This window comes from Mustela putorius, unplaced genomic scaffold (genome assembly GCF_011764305.1).
Source record: "Mustela putorius furo isolate JIRA1106 unplaced genomic scaffold, ASM1176430v1.1 tig00004007_pilon_pilon_pilon, whole genome shotgun sequence".
NCBI lineage: Eukaryota > Metazoa > Chordata > Mammalia > Carnivora > Mustelidae > Mustela > Mustela putorius.
Window position 1 is genome coordinate 9,032,388 of NW_025422145.1, and position 14,571 is coordinate 9,046,958.

A 14,571-nucleotide genomic window follows, 5' to 3' on the forward strand; every position below is an offset into this window, starting at 1 on the left:
CATCTGTGTCAAGGATCAGACATTAAATTCAGGCATTTATCACAGAGAGTCTCTAAGCCATAGGGATTTCTGGGTGGACTGTAGGAGTTCATACATGCGAAGTGCCCAAGACAGTCCCTGCATGCAGTTAGAACTCAGTGAGTTGCTGTTCCTTGCCTGCAGGAGTTATAATCTAGACAGATGGCTGACACACAAACAGAAAATAACAATACAGCATGTCAAGGGCTGAGATGGAGACACATACCAGGTATTTGGGGGAACAGTTGGATAGGCTATCTTATCCAGCCTGGGCAGTAGGGAAGTCTTCCTGAAGGAGAGGTTACGTGGAGTGAACTTAAAGGACAAGCAGGTGTCAAGCAGGTAAGGAAAATTTTAGTAATTCCAGGTAGAGCTGCACATCCAAGGCTGAGAGAAAGAGCCCAATGCCTTCTCGGAAGACAGAATGGGAGATGAGACAGGAGTGAAATATAGGGCTGGGGTGTCTAGGGATGAACCTAAAAGAGCCTTATAGAGGTTTCTTTCTTTCTTTTCTTTTCTTTCTTCCTATAATTGAGTTTTTTCTTGGGACAGTACAGAGCCATCAAGGGGTTTTAAGGGAGGAATGGTAAAATTATACTTGAATTTTTCAAGCCCTCGATGGCTGGGTTGGGGGTGGAGAATATTTTAGGCATGGGCAAAAAAAAAAAAAAAAGAAAAGAAAAGAAACCATAGGAGATCAGTTGGGGGGCTAGCCTGTTTTCCAGGCTGTGAAGATACAGAGTCAGCAAGTAGAAAGAAATCAACAGTGTGGTGAGTAATCTGGGTGGGTGGGGTGGATATGAAGGTATGAGTCGTCCAGTATGGCTTCTGCATTCTTGGTCTGGCTGAGAGCAGCCAGCTTCTGCTGAGGGGGGTAGCCCATGGGGAGGAATATGGACAGAGGAGGAAATAAAATGGTTTTCAGTTTGAGCAGGTTGGAGAATCAGATGTCTGCTGGCCTCCAGGTGCTGGTATCAGATCTTCAAGGCCATGGTCAGCAGCCTTCTCCTTAAATTCAGGCATTTATCACTTCTAAAAAGCTGGTGTCTCATGTCCCATGTCTTCGAGTTCTCATACTCGAAGCTGCTATCAATCACAGACATCTTTGTGTGAGCTTGGCCATGACCCTTTGTTCTCTGAACTTGGGAGTGTATGACCAGTCAATCTGGGTAAATGGTGATTCCTTTCCTGTGACACTTACAGGGGGAGTTTGTGGGAATAAAATCCATGCATAAAAGTGTTGTGTGTGTTGTGAAGTGTTGTATATGCAGAAGGTGCTGTCATTATAACTTATAATAAAATAAATAATAATTCCATGAAAAACGAAAGGCTTTTGAACCAGTTTTCTTAAAGACAATAAATGCTTAGATCAATCATAATAATGTTAATACCTGGCCTCTGTCTGACACTTTGCTGTTTGACACATTGCTTCCACATTAATTGTCTGAGAAGATCCTTCCCCGTATAGACAAGTTCGAGGTAATCATTTTGTAGATGAAGAAATAGGGTGGTAGAGCACTTAAACGTATCTCCCAGAGTCACCTAGCTAGTAAGAATCAGAGATGGCTTGACCCCTAGTGCATGAAACTTTCCTCTATACCACATATTCTCTTCAAAAAATCACTTAAAGATCTGGGTCTCTAGATTTTAGATTACATTTCCCATATTTATGGCAATTACAGAGACTGCTGTTGCCTACCTAATATCTATTTTCCTCTTGTTACTTAATAGCAAATCCATGGTCACATCTGGTGTAGCAAAGTGTTCAGCTACTATGGCACAAACCCCAGGCTTCCTTGTGGCAAGGTGGGGTTATGTGCCTAGTTCTCTTCAATTATGTAGAAGTAGAAATGAATAAGAGTATGAGAAAGTTTTTTTTAGAAGGAACTGAGTTCATTGGGAAGTGGGTCCTTTTTGCCTTTCCCTCTTCTTGCTGTCTGGAATGGGGATGTGATGGCCAGAGTCCCTGCAGCCCTGCTGGACCATGCAGTGACCTTGAGGCTGAAAGCCTTCATTCCTAAGCCACCGTATGAGCCCTGAACCTCTAAAATTTGTCTTCATTTTTATTGTGGTATAATTGAAAAATATGAACTTTATATATTTACAATATAAAATATAAATATTTTATATTTATATATTTAAGGTATATATGATGTTTATACACACACACACACAATTATGAAATAGTCACAATATCTGTCACCTCACAAAGTTACCCTTCCTTCCTCCTTCCCTCCCTTTTCTTCTTTTAAAGAATGAGAAAAGGGGTGCCTGGGTGGCTCAGTGGGTTGAGCCTCTGCCTTTGGCTCAGGTCATGATCTCAGGGTCCTGGGATCTAGCCCCGCATCGGGCTCTCTGCTCAGCAGGGAGCCTGTTTCCTCCTCTCTCTCTCTCTGCCTACTTGTGATCTCTCTCATCAAATAAATAAATGAAATCTTTTTAAAAAATGAGAATCCATAAGATCTACCTTTTTTTTTATAGCAAATTTCAAGTATATAATATTTTAGCTATAGTTATATTGCTGTACACTAGATCTCCAGAACTTACTAATGTTGTGTAACTGAACAACCAACATCTCCCATTTCCCCTTCTCCCAGCCCCCTGGTAACCACCATTCTACTCTCTGCTTCTATGGCTAAACTTTGTATTTAACATCAAAGAGGCAAAAAGAAAGAAAGAAAAAAAAAGAATCCACCACATGTAAGCCTCCATCTTCTTGGCTTTTCTGATAAATGCAGCCAAGAACTGGTCCAAGAAAACAGCCTGACATCTCTTTCTGCAAGGGTTCACAACCACGACTCTGCTGCTCCTAGATCCGGGGGAGATGGGTTCTTCCCCATGGTAACCTAAATTCAGATCTCAACATGAAGTCAGGGTGATTTAGAGATAATTTCTCAGGAGGGCAGGGTTGGAAGGTAAGCCTCTGCTCCACCTGCGGTCTTCCCCTCTAGTGTCTGCAGGCCACGGAGCCACCATGCACGTTTCCTTTACTGCCATCAGCCTGTGGTCTGATCAGAGGCATTTCTTTCTTACCTTGCTCTTTTCATGCCAGCCCGGTGGCTTGCTGACTGCCTCTAAACACATTCCGTTATCATCGGGGCAAATGGGTGGCTGGAACCCCCGGCCAGGCAAGTCGACCGGAACAAATTGACATTGCACTAAAGCAAACCGGAGACCTAACGAGCGATCCTGGGAAGTGTGGGGACAGCTGAAGCTGCTCGGCGGCCTGGATTCCCAGAGACGCTTTAATGTCAGCATCCGTGGGCTCCACGTTGGCAGTCTCCTATCCTTGACTTCAACTCCGCACCCGCTGACATTTTCCTTTCTTTCAAATTGGCGGCAGGAACCGGGGAAAACCTAAATTTAACCTCCAGAGAATAGACCACATGACATTTGTGGGTCTTGCATGTTCGGTTTAAGACTTTGAAAGCTAATTTAGCCATGCGATGCCTCCGTAAGTGATGAGGGTTGATACACCTGAACTTTTGTCATTGTTAGGCACTGTGGTTCCACTCTGTCTCCTGAGACTTCATTCCTTAATAACTGCTATCTTAAGCCCCAGAGGATAGCACTAATGAGTATTTGAAAATGCCAGGTTCTTGGCACCATGTGCTGATTTAAAAAAAAAAAAAAAAAACCTAAATAACACCCATCAGTATAATGGTCACTCAGCGAGGGGTATGGGGGATGTATTATGCATGACTTGCCTTCTTCATTTCCATCCATCCCTTGAATTCCCACATCCTAAGTACAAGCAATTAAGTGGCTCCCGGACCAAATCTTAATTAATTCGAGGTTTTGTGACCAAGGCCCTGAAATAAAATGCCATATAAGCAATACATATAAAAAATCACTAAGCCATGAAGAGGACACTAATACAAGGATTAGCTTTGGAGAGACCAGTGATGGCGGCTTAGTGACAAGTCTCTCCTCTTCGTCTGGCATTCCCAGCACCTAACGTTGCCGTTCAAGTTTGAAATCTTAGTTTTGAATTCCTAGAATCTACCGTAAAGTATCTGAGACTGAAAAAAAAAAATCAGTTAGATTCCCATTCCTTGGAGAAAAGGGCTTTCTTATTTGTCTTTGAGTGTTGGACATCTAGCACATAGTGGGGTTTCACCAAGTTCTAATTAAACTGGACACCATTCATCAACTTTCTCCATGCTTGACATTAGTGCCAGTGTTCCTCATTACCTGGTGAATCCTGGCAGTGGCCTCCTTATTATATATTATATATATAATATACACACACATATATACATATATATGTACATATATACACATATATAATACAATATATAATACATATATAATACTATACATAATATAATATATATTATTATATATTATATTATTATAATATATATTATAATTATAGATATAATTATATTATATTATTATAGCTGTTGATGTGGGGCTCTTCTGTGAGTTGTTAGAAGCTCTCTCCCGATTTGATTTCACTTTCATACACGGCTCTGAAAAATCACACTGACATTATTCTTTCGCCCGTAGCATTTAAAGTCTTGAAAGTGGCAAAGTAATCTTGAGCACACAAAGGAGGGTTCCCATCTGGCACGCCCATGACCTCTGCCAGCCATTCCGCTGGGAACGTTCTCGAAGGGTGTCTGTCTGTTGATGTCTTTGCTGCGCATATGGATTATTATTTTTCCAAAGTGGCCAGCTAATGTCAGTATTAGCCAGTGTTAGAAATGAACCTAAACAAACCTGTACAGCAGGCGTGGCTGGCTCACTTAGATGTCACGGAGCAAAGCTCTTGGGTTACACATTCAGTTAGTGAAGACGGATACCTTTTTCCTCTGTGCCCCTTAGAGTTTGTTATAAGCAAGGTTGTTTGTGCTAGGCTAAGACCTTGGAAACCTTACCAAGGCTCATTTCTCTTTTTTATAGAGATAAATCTCCCCAGTTAACAAAATGAGAGGCAACACAGTTGCAAGAAAGGGGAGAAGGAAATGAAAAAGGGGGAGGAGGAGTTGGAGGAAGAGGAAGGAGCTCCCAACACAACAGCAGATAGAGAGGCATCAGGAAAAGGGAAGAATAGTTTTATTGCCAGTACATATAGCACCGAGTTCACCCACAAGCCCTCCAATTCAATGGAAGGCAGAAGAAACGCAGGATCGGTTTAAGAGAACATCATCGAAGACGACATACAAATGGTCAAGGAGTACTTGAAAAGGCACTCGGTATCACTCATCCTCCGGGAAAGGTGGTTTTCACACACCACAATGACCCATCACTTTCAAGGGTCAGAATGGCCGTCATCAAGAAGACAAGAGATCGGTACTGGCGAGGATGTGGAGAAAACGGAAGCCCTGAGCACCGTGGGTGGGCACGTGAGTTGGCGCCGCCACTATGAGAAACTATGGAGGTTCCTCCAAAAATTAGAACTATTATACCGTCTGATCCAGCGATCTTACTTCTGGATCTATAACGGGAGGAAACAAAACTGTCTTCTCAAAGAGATTCTGTCCCCCATGTTCATCACAGCGTTATTCACGAAAGCCAAGACAGAAACAGCCTAAGCGTCTGCCACCCAGTGACGAGGTAACAAGAACGTGGTATACGTACACCCCGGAACGTCATTCATTGCAACAGGAGGAAAGCCCGCCCTTTCACACCATGGATGGAACTTGAGGGCACTGCACTAAGTGAAACAAATCAGAGCAAGACCAAGACTGTATGACCCTATTATATGTGGGATTAAAAAAAAAAAATCCCAAAACTGAGGTCATAGAAACAGAGTAGATGAATGTTCACGGCGGGGGGGTGGGGGGTGGGGGTGGGTTGGTGGGGAGGTGGAAAGGGGGGATGGGCAGAGGTGGCCAAAGAGCACGGACGTCCAGTAATCCATGCATAAACTCTGAGGACATAAGGGACAGCATGGTGGCGGTACGCAGCATTGAACTGTGTACATGAAATTTGCTAAGAGAGGAGGTCTTAAAACATCTCACCACACACACACACACACAGACACACACACACACACACACACACACAGCAACTAAGTGAAGTGACCCATGTGTTAATGAACCTTACTGCGGTGCTCGTTTTTTTGCAATATACGCATGTATCAAATCATCACATCGCACATCTTAAACTCCCGCGGTATTCTGTGTCAGTTATATCTCAATAGACTTTGCAAAATAAAGAAAGAACATCCTCACTTCAGGGAAACTGTGGGAGGAGACTTTGACTTTGGCATTTCAAAGAGTTCTGCTTAATAAAAGAAACAAGGTAGGGTTTCCAGAAGCTGCCGTGGAGGTTCAATCAAGGTCAAAGAGAAGAAATGCAGAAGAACGGCCCGGATACCTAACTCCTGCTTTGAGAAAATCTGCTCCCCAAACGGCAAGAACACCTGATGTGAATTTGAGCTGATGGGCTTAATGTGCAATTGTAGGCCGTTTTCAAAGCAGCAGCTACCAAGAAAGGGCCGCCTCAAGAATTGAGATTTCTTTAATCTGCCTCTCCTCAGCATGTGTTTGTTCTGGATGGCTAAGAGATTTCTGGAACCCGCAACCACAATTCACAAACAGACCTTCCGAGGGAACAATACTGTGCCTCGGAAAGTTTCAAACACGGTAGACGGCTCCCTTTTTCTTCTGCTTTGTTGGCAAGAACCCCAGTTGGCAGAAAGCTTTATTTTGAACGCGATCCATCAACAATTCAAGAGAATTAATAATGTATTTATATCACATGCTAGTAGTAGCATAAAATTATCTATAAATGTTTAATAAATATTCTGGAATGCTTTTGGAACACATGTTATAAATGATAAATAAATAACAATGAATTCCTTATGAAATATTTACCCTCAGCATGGTTATTGTAATGTTGTAACTGCTTGGGAAGCCATTACTAACAAAGTGAATTGAGTTATCGAAGTTATAGATATGTTCGGCCCGCCATTCATAATGAAATGTGCACCACTTAAAATGAGGTAAAGACACTGGAGACAGCTGTTGACACATTGTAACCACTGGAGTCACCAGTCATACTTAGCAGTTTATAGGCATAAAAGATTGGCAACTCTTTAATAAACTATGCCTCCTGGAAAACTAGGTCCTGGCATCTTGTAAACATCGTGGGCTCTTTCTTTACGTATTCTTCTCTGTGCCTGGTAACACTGAAGCATGGGATCATCCCCAAATCTTCACAGGTTCGACAGGGCTTGGAGTTCCTCATCAAGCAGGCAGCAAACAAGAGCTTAGAGATGCTGGCGATCACTGAATGAGTGCTTACCATGTGCCAAATGCTTTATTTCATATAATCTTTGTAGTAACCCTAAGAGGCAGGCATTACCACACCCATTTTACAGATGAGAAAAACTGATTTCAGGGAGGCGGACTCATGCACCCAAGCTAGCCTAGCAAATAAACAGCAAAGGAGGGCCTTAAACCCAGGTTTTTCTGCACGCAAAACCCATGCAGCTTTCCAAGGTAAAATGCTCCCCAAAGTATGTTAAGACTCTGAAATGGCTCTTGCATACATGGTCAAACGATTTAGTGTGAGAGGCATGTTTTTTCAACAGATGGTGCCGGGAATACTGGATACCCACATGCTTCAACACTGTTGAAGCCCGACCTTACAACATAAGACAAAAAAGAACTCAAAATGGATTAAAGGCATAAGTATAAGAGCTAAAACTACAGAACTCCTGGAAGAAAAGATAGAGGAAAAGCTTTGTAACAGTGGATTTGGCAATGATCTCTCAGACATGACCCTAAAAGCAGAGACAACAAAAGAAGTGGACATCAAAACTACAAAGCTGTGTGCTTCAAAGGGCACTCTTGACTGTGAAAAGGCAAATCCAAGGAATGGGAAGAAATATTTGCAAATCTTCTATCTGATAAAGTATTCATAATCAGAAAACATAAAGAATTGCCTACAACTAAAAAAAAACAACAAAAACAACAACAAAAACCTAATTAAAGATTGGCAAAGGACTTGACTAGATATGTCTCCAAAAAGATATACAACTGGCTGATAAACACATGAATAGATGTTTAATATCACCAATCGTTTACATAAATGCAAACCAAAACCACAATGACATAACGTTTCACACCCATTGGGAAGGCTACTAACCAAGAACCAGAAAATGATAGAGATAGAAGGTTGAACAGTGGTTACAAGGGCAAGGAAGAATGGGGAGCTTTTGCTTAACAGGTAGTGAAGAACCAGAAAACAAGTATTGATGAAATGGAGAAATTGCTTGTGCACTGTTGGTGGGGATGTGAAATGGTGCAGCCATTGTGGAAAAACAATATGGCGGTTCCTCAAAAAAATTAAACATGAAGTTACCATCTGATCTGTCCGTGCTAATTCTAGGTGCACACACAGAAGTACTGAAAGCAAGGACTCAAAAGAGACATTTGTACACTCAGTCCATAGCAGCATTATTTACAGTCACTGAAAAGGTGGAAACAACCCAATCATGCACTGATCTATGACGGATAAGAAAATACACACACACACACAAACACACACACACACACTGGAAATAGAGTGAAATTCTGACTCATGCTACAACACAGATAAACCTTGAAGACGTTGTGTTATGTGATATAACCCAGCCATGAAAATATAAGTACAATATGATTCTGCTTTTTTGAGATACCTAGAATCATCAAATTTATAGAAATGGAAGGTTGACTAGGGATTACCAAGGGCAAGGAGGAATGCGGAGCTATTGTTTAACATGTGCAGGCTCAGCTTGGGAAGATGAAACATCCTGGAGGTAGATGGTGGTGATGGGTCACCCAACGATGCGACTGGACTTGATGTTGTGAAATGTATATGCGTAAATGTCTGAAATGGCAAATTATATTATGTTCATTTTACCACAGTTTAAAAAATCCTTTAAAAGGAGAGGGATTACCATATAAGGTTCAAAAGTGATGCACATAGGGTCCCATGAAAAAGAAACAAAAATATGAAGCCAGAGGATACTTGATTAAAAAAACTCTCCAAGAAGCCGGTGGTCAGAGTAGCGGAGTGTAGGTAGAAGGTATCCCATGGGACTCATAATGCCCACAAACAACTTTTTGCATATGATTTTCCAAGAGAAAGTGATTCCCACCCAGAAAAATGCAAAGAGTTAATATTTTCCTTCTATTATGCCAACGACTGGTCACTTCTTGGGTCTAGTATTCACCGGCTCTTGTAATTAAATGGGGACAGGTTGAAAAGATGGCACATTAATTAAGGGTGAATTACCCTGGACCACTGCAGAGTTCTTCATGTTTAAGAGTTACATTAATAGTAAAAATCAGCTCCTCATTATTAGGGAGGAAAAGAACTAAGAATGAGGTCCTCGTTTTCTGCTAGATAGTCCTGCCAAGCCAATTTAACATCTCAGATCTTAAGCTCTTCTTGAGTTCAGTGAAGCTTCACAACTATTAAAATACTCGGGATTCAACCGATACACCAAAAATAAAATGGAAACTCGTCTACATAACAAAGGCTGGGGGAAAGTAGGCACTGTGTTAGTCATTGCCAGATCTTGGCTATTCAACCACCACTGAGTCCTAGGACTTGGATGAAGGACGATATGCAGCATCATTTGATGGTAAATGTCTGCTTTGGGCACTCAGGATAATGGGATGCCCATAGGATGTATGCCTTCCAGCTGTAAGTATACATATGTGTATCTGGGTGGGGCAGCATAGGGAAACAGTGAATTAAATGGGTTTTTAAGGTCCTAGAGAGCTCCTATGTCTACCAGTGTAAGTTTCTGTCCCACTCATGCCCCTTTAAATCTAAAAAGATGTATTCTTTTCATGCAATCAGATCTCGAATGTTACCAGACATCTAGACCAGTAGTAAAACACCAGGACCTTCAAGTGTCAGGGAGGCCCCATAAATTGGAGAAGTGGGTCGGGTGTGATGGAGAGAGAGGGATGGTCAGTCTGATATGTATTACGAATTCCGTAAATTTTTACAGTGTTTTGTATTTTAGGATTATGTTTTGGACATCACCATTTGCTATAAGGAGAACAGCTTTGGAAATCTCTCACTTTGTATTTAATCTAAATTCATCTCATTAATATTCATGTCTTTTTTTTTTTTTTTTTAAGAAATGAGTTTATAACGAAAGCACACAGGCACAGAGAATCAAAGGGAAACAAGAGGGATAAACTAGGGATTGGATTGAGTAACATATCCAGCTCCGAGCTTCCTCAGAGCCAAAAGAAAACAGAGAAATGATGCACTAAAAACTTTCATTGTCTGACTAATAATTGATTTACCAGGTCTTCAGGAACACCAAACCTTTTAAATAAAGTCTGGATATTAAGATGGGAGCAGGTATGTCCTGGGAAAGAAAGCCAGGCAGAGGGAAGAGAGGATGGAGATGCAGAGGAAGTTAAAGTCTTGAGCTGGGGATAAGGACATCAATGTGGACAGGTACTGGACAGACATAGTCCTGTCCATTCATTCAGCACATATTTGTTGAGTACCTACTATGTGCTAGGGACTGTGGCAGATATTTGAGATTGAGGAGTGAAGTAAATATAGATTGCTACTCTCATTCTGGTAGAAGAGAGAAAATATGCAAACCATGTAATAAGCAAGTATGTTACATGGTATGTTAGAATTGATATATGGTATAGAAAAGGGAGAAAATGCAAAGCAGAAAACAGGAATCTGGCATAAGACTGACATGGTAATAACTACTCTGCCTTTATCTCAAGACTGCTCTGAGAATCAAATCAAACCATGTAGGTGAAAGAGATCCATAGGTTATTTTGTAAAAGTCAGTAGATAAAATAATTGGAAGGTTGTTTTCAAAAGCTTCATGCATAGAGAGACACACACACAGAGAGACACGTGCACGCGTGTGCATGCACGCACACACACACACACATAAATATTTAGCTCTTGGAATAAAAGGACACATCTCTTCTGCTCTTTCTCCTAGTAAGTGATCATCTGTTACCAGGGGAGTATCCTTGGTTCTTAGCCAGCAGCAATTAGAAGATGACATTTCAGAAGATGAAAAGGAATCGAGATATGGCCCCTTCTGCCTTGGCTGCTACCTCTCTAGTTCCCAATCCACTGGTGACACCACTGTGGCCACAATGACCAGTAAGCCAATTACGACACCTCTGCCATCCACCAGTGGCTCCCTTCTTCCTCCACGTGCTGGTGACTGAGAGGGGAACGAATGCAGCCTTCCTTGCCTTGATCAAAACAGGCCCATGAAGGGTCAAGACTCCAGCTGGCTGATGCAGTGTTCGGCACAGCTGAAACGAGTTAGCAAGAGCCAAGATCTATGATGGAGCACGTAGAGTGAACCAGACAAATACACTGTGTGAAGCTTCTTTTGAATTCTTGCCTCTTTAGATACCTACATGACCCTATTCATCACGTCCCAGTTGACAAGATGGCGGAGCCCAGAGGATTTTCTGGTAGATTGGATGTTGGGTACTTGAGTAAGAGAGCAATTTGGGGTGCCTTTAAGGTTTTTGTCACAAGCAGTTAAAAGGACCAGGCTGCCCTTAGCTGAGATGTGGAAGGCTGTGGAAGGAGAAGGATTTGAAGGGAGGCCGTGGAGTTTGGGATATGCTGAGTTCGAGCTATGAATTAGACCTTCAGGGACAGATGCTGAGAAGGGAGGTATATCTGTGAGTCTGGCCTCGGTAAGAGAGGTCTAGGCTGGATATCTAAATTTGAGTTAGGGGCATGTCCCTGGGATTCCATGAGACCAGATGAGATCTGTAGGAGAGTGAGTGTGGATGGAGAACAGAGGCAGATCGGGCTGCGTGCTGCGTCACTCCAATGCTACGAGGAAAGCGAGGGGAGAAGAGAGAAGGCAGTAGAGGAAACTGAGCAGGGATGTATAGTGAGGTGGCAGGAAAACAGATGCCAGGATGTCCTGGAAGGCAAAGAAGGAAGAGTGTCACGGAGGAGGAGGGAGCGAACTATGCCAAATACAGCAACATCCACGTCTATAATTTAGTGCATGCCTCCAATGTTTCTCATTCTGCAGAAGACCCCATCACCGAACCCCAATTACCCCAGGAACCTTGGGAGAAGGAAGTGTGGCCCTTTTTTTACTCATGAAGAGCTCAGTGAGATCGGGCAGGTGCCCAAGGTCACGTTGCTTCAAGTGCCTGAGCTTGGATTCAAACCCGAGACTGCTAACTTCGATGCCCACACTTCTTGGACTACATGTTTGTGTGTCTTCTCCCCACTGCCCCTGCCCCCGACTTTTGGATACGGTGGGGGGGTGAGGAAAAGGGAGCTTTAGGAATTATCTTATTCATTTTATGTTATCTTTCACAAATTAATTCAGGGGAAAAAGTGAAATGAGCTCAATACCATATTGTGTTGGAATTATTGACAACCATTCTTATTCTAACCAGGAAAAAAACATCATTTGGTAGAAATAAAGCCCCTCACTCTCTCACGCTACCTTTCTATTATTAAAAAAAAAAACGCCTTGCAATTCTGTGCCTATTATTTTATAGTGTAAAATGATGAAGAATTAGAAAATTGTTAGATAGCAGGTGACAAATTGCAATCTGATGGGCCAACATGAACCTATAAAAATGTTATCAAGATGATATTAAACAGTCTATTCCTTACTTAGCATCCAGGCAGGAAATTGGAGCTATTCTTGCTGGGGTATCTCGCACTTTGATATTTTTCATTTAGATAACGCTGTTTAAAATTTAACTGGATTACTGGTAATTTGTCTTTCAAGATGATGTACCTAAGCACTTGGCTCAGAATATCCTTTTCCCAGTTTTTAGTGAAAGGCATCTGGAACTTTCTGGAATTTCTGGAGCTCGTCTCTCACCATGATTTTTTGCTTCCTTGCCTGCAAATCTGCTTTAAGAAGAAAAAGGAGGGGTGCCGGGGTGGCTCAGTCATTAAGTGTCTGCCTTCGGCTCAGGTCATGATCCCAGGGTTCTGGGACTAAGCCCCGCAGCAGGCTCCCTGCTCAGCAGAGAGTCTGCTTCTCCTTCAGTCCCCTTCCCCTGCTCATGCTCTCTCTGGCTCTCTTGAATAAATACATAAAATCTTTAAAAAAAAAATGGAAAGAGAACGATGAGTCCAACTTCATGTGGCAGTTGGATGTGAGAAACCTTTGGATCCTTGACCAGCTTATGTCATGAACTGTATCCATGTTGTTGGTTATGTCCCTCCTGCTTTGCATGGCACCTGTCACATAGTAGGGACCCACGTCACCCATTTGTTGGACGAGTGTTTCATTCAATTATTTTAAACCTGCTCTTGGTCTGAAATCCAGCACAGAATGGGTGCAAACTTACTATCTGTTGCATCGAATGACTCGGGGTGTAGCTGGAGGTCGCTCCCTTCAGCTCTGAATTACCTCGGTACTGGTTCACCTCATGCCTCTTTCCTCCTAGAGCTCTGGGAGGCGGAGATGGTTCTGCTTTCTAAGCCCAGGCTTTAAAGGGGGAACACCTGGTCTGGTCTAAAAGTAGAATTAGAGGTAGTCAAATTTTGGGTGGCGTTTGGTAAGTGGGAGGAGGAAAACTGTACGTATGGTCACAAAATTGTACATAAAGGCAAAATTCTTAAAAGAAAAGCTATACCATATGCAAATAATAACCATCTGGCTTTGACTCTCAGATCCTATTTACAAAGCCTGAGAAGAAAGGAAGAGTTGATGAAGAAATTCCTTCTATTACTTACAAAGGTTTCTGAGAGTGTGTTGCGTGTCCTGCTCTTTGCTTGGGGCCCCACAGTGGGGCCAAGTTCAAGGACCTGCCCCCTGAGAGGGATACTCTATCGGGCAAGACAGACGACAGAGAAGTTAAAATATATACAGTTGCAGAGATGAGTCGTACAGAATATTATTTATTTATTTTTAAAGATTTTATTTATTTATTTCACAGACAGAGATCACAAGTAAGCAGAGAGGCAGGCAGAGAGAGAGGAGGAAGCAGGCTCCCTACCGAGCAGAGAGCCTGATGCGGGGCTCGATCCCAGGACCCCGAGACCATGACCTGAGCTGAAGGCAGAGGCTTTAACCCACTGAGCCACCCAGGTGCCTCCAGAATATAATTTAAATGATACTCTTCAGAAAGTCAGTATTAGCCAATAATAGAGTAAAATGATAAGATGTATGCTTTTCAGGTCGATAAATTTACATGGTAAGTAGGTGCTGGTAGTAATTCCAGGCGGAACTTCCTCACACCAGGCAATGCTCAGAGGCCAGCTAGGTGACCTACAATTCAATTTACTTCTGACTCAGTCTACCTGGAGATGACTGTCAGGTCCTCCAGGTTAAGGGTTCAGGACTGTCCTTCCTCACTCAGATGCTAATGTGAGGTTATCACCTGTGCTTCTGAACAAGGGGGCTGCAGATCAGAAGTTCTCAGGACCCCTTCCTGGGTTTGACTGATTTGCTAGAGTGGCTTACCCATCTAAGGGAGACACTTTACTTACTAGATCATTGGCTTATATGTAATTCGGGAACAGCCAGATGGAAGAGATGTAGGGGGGAGAGGCCTAGGGAAAGGGTGAGGAGCTTCTAGGCCTTCTCACCTGAGACTCTCTCCC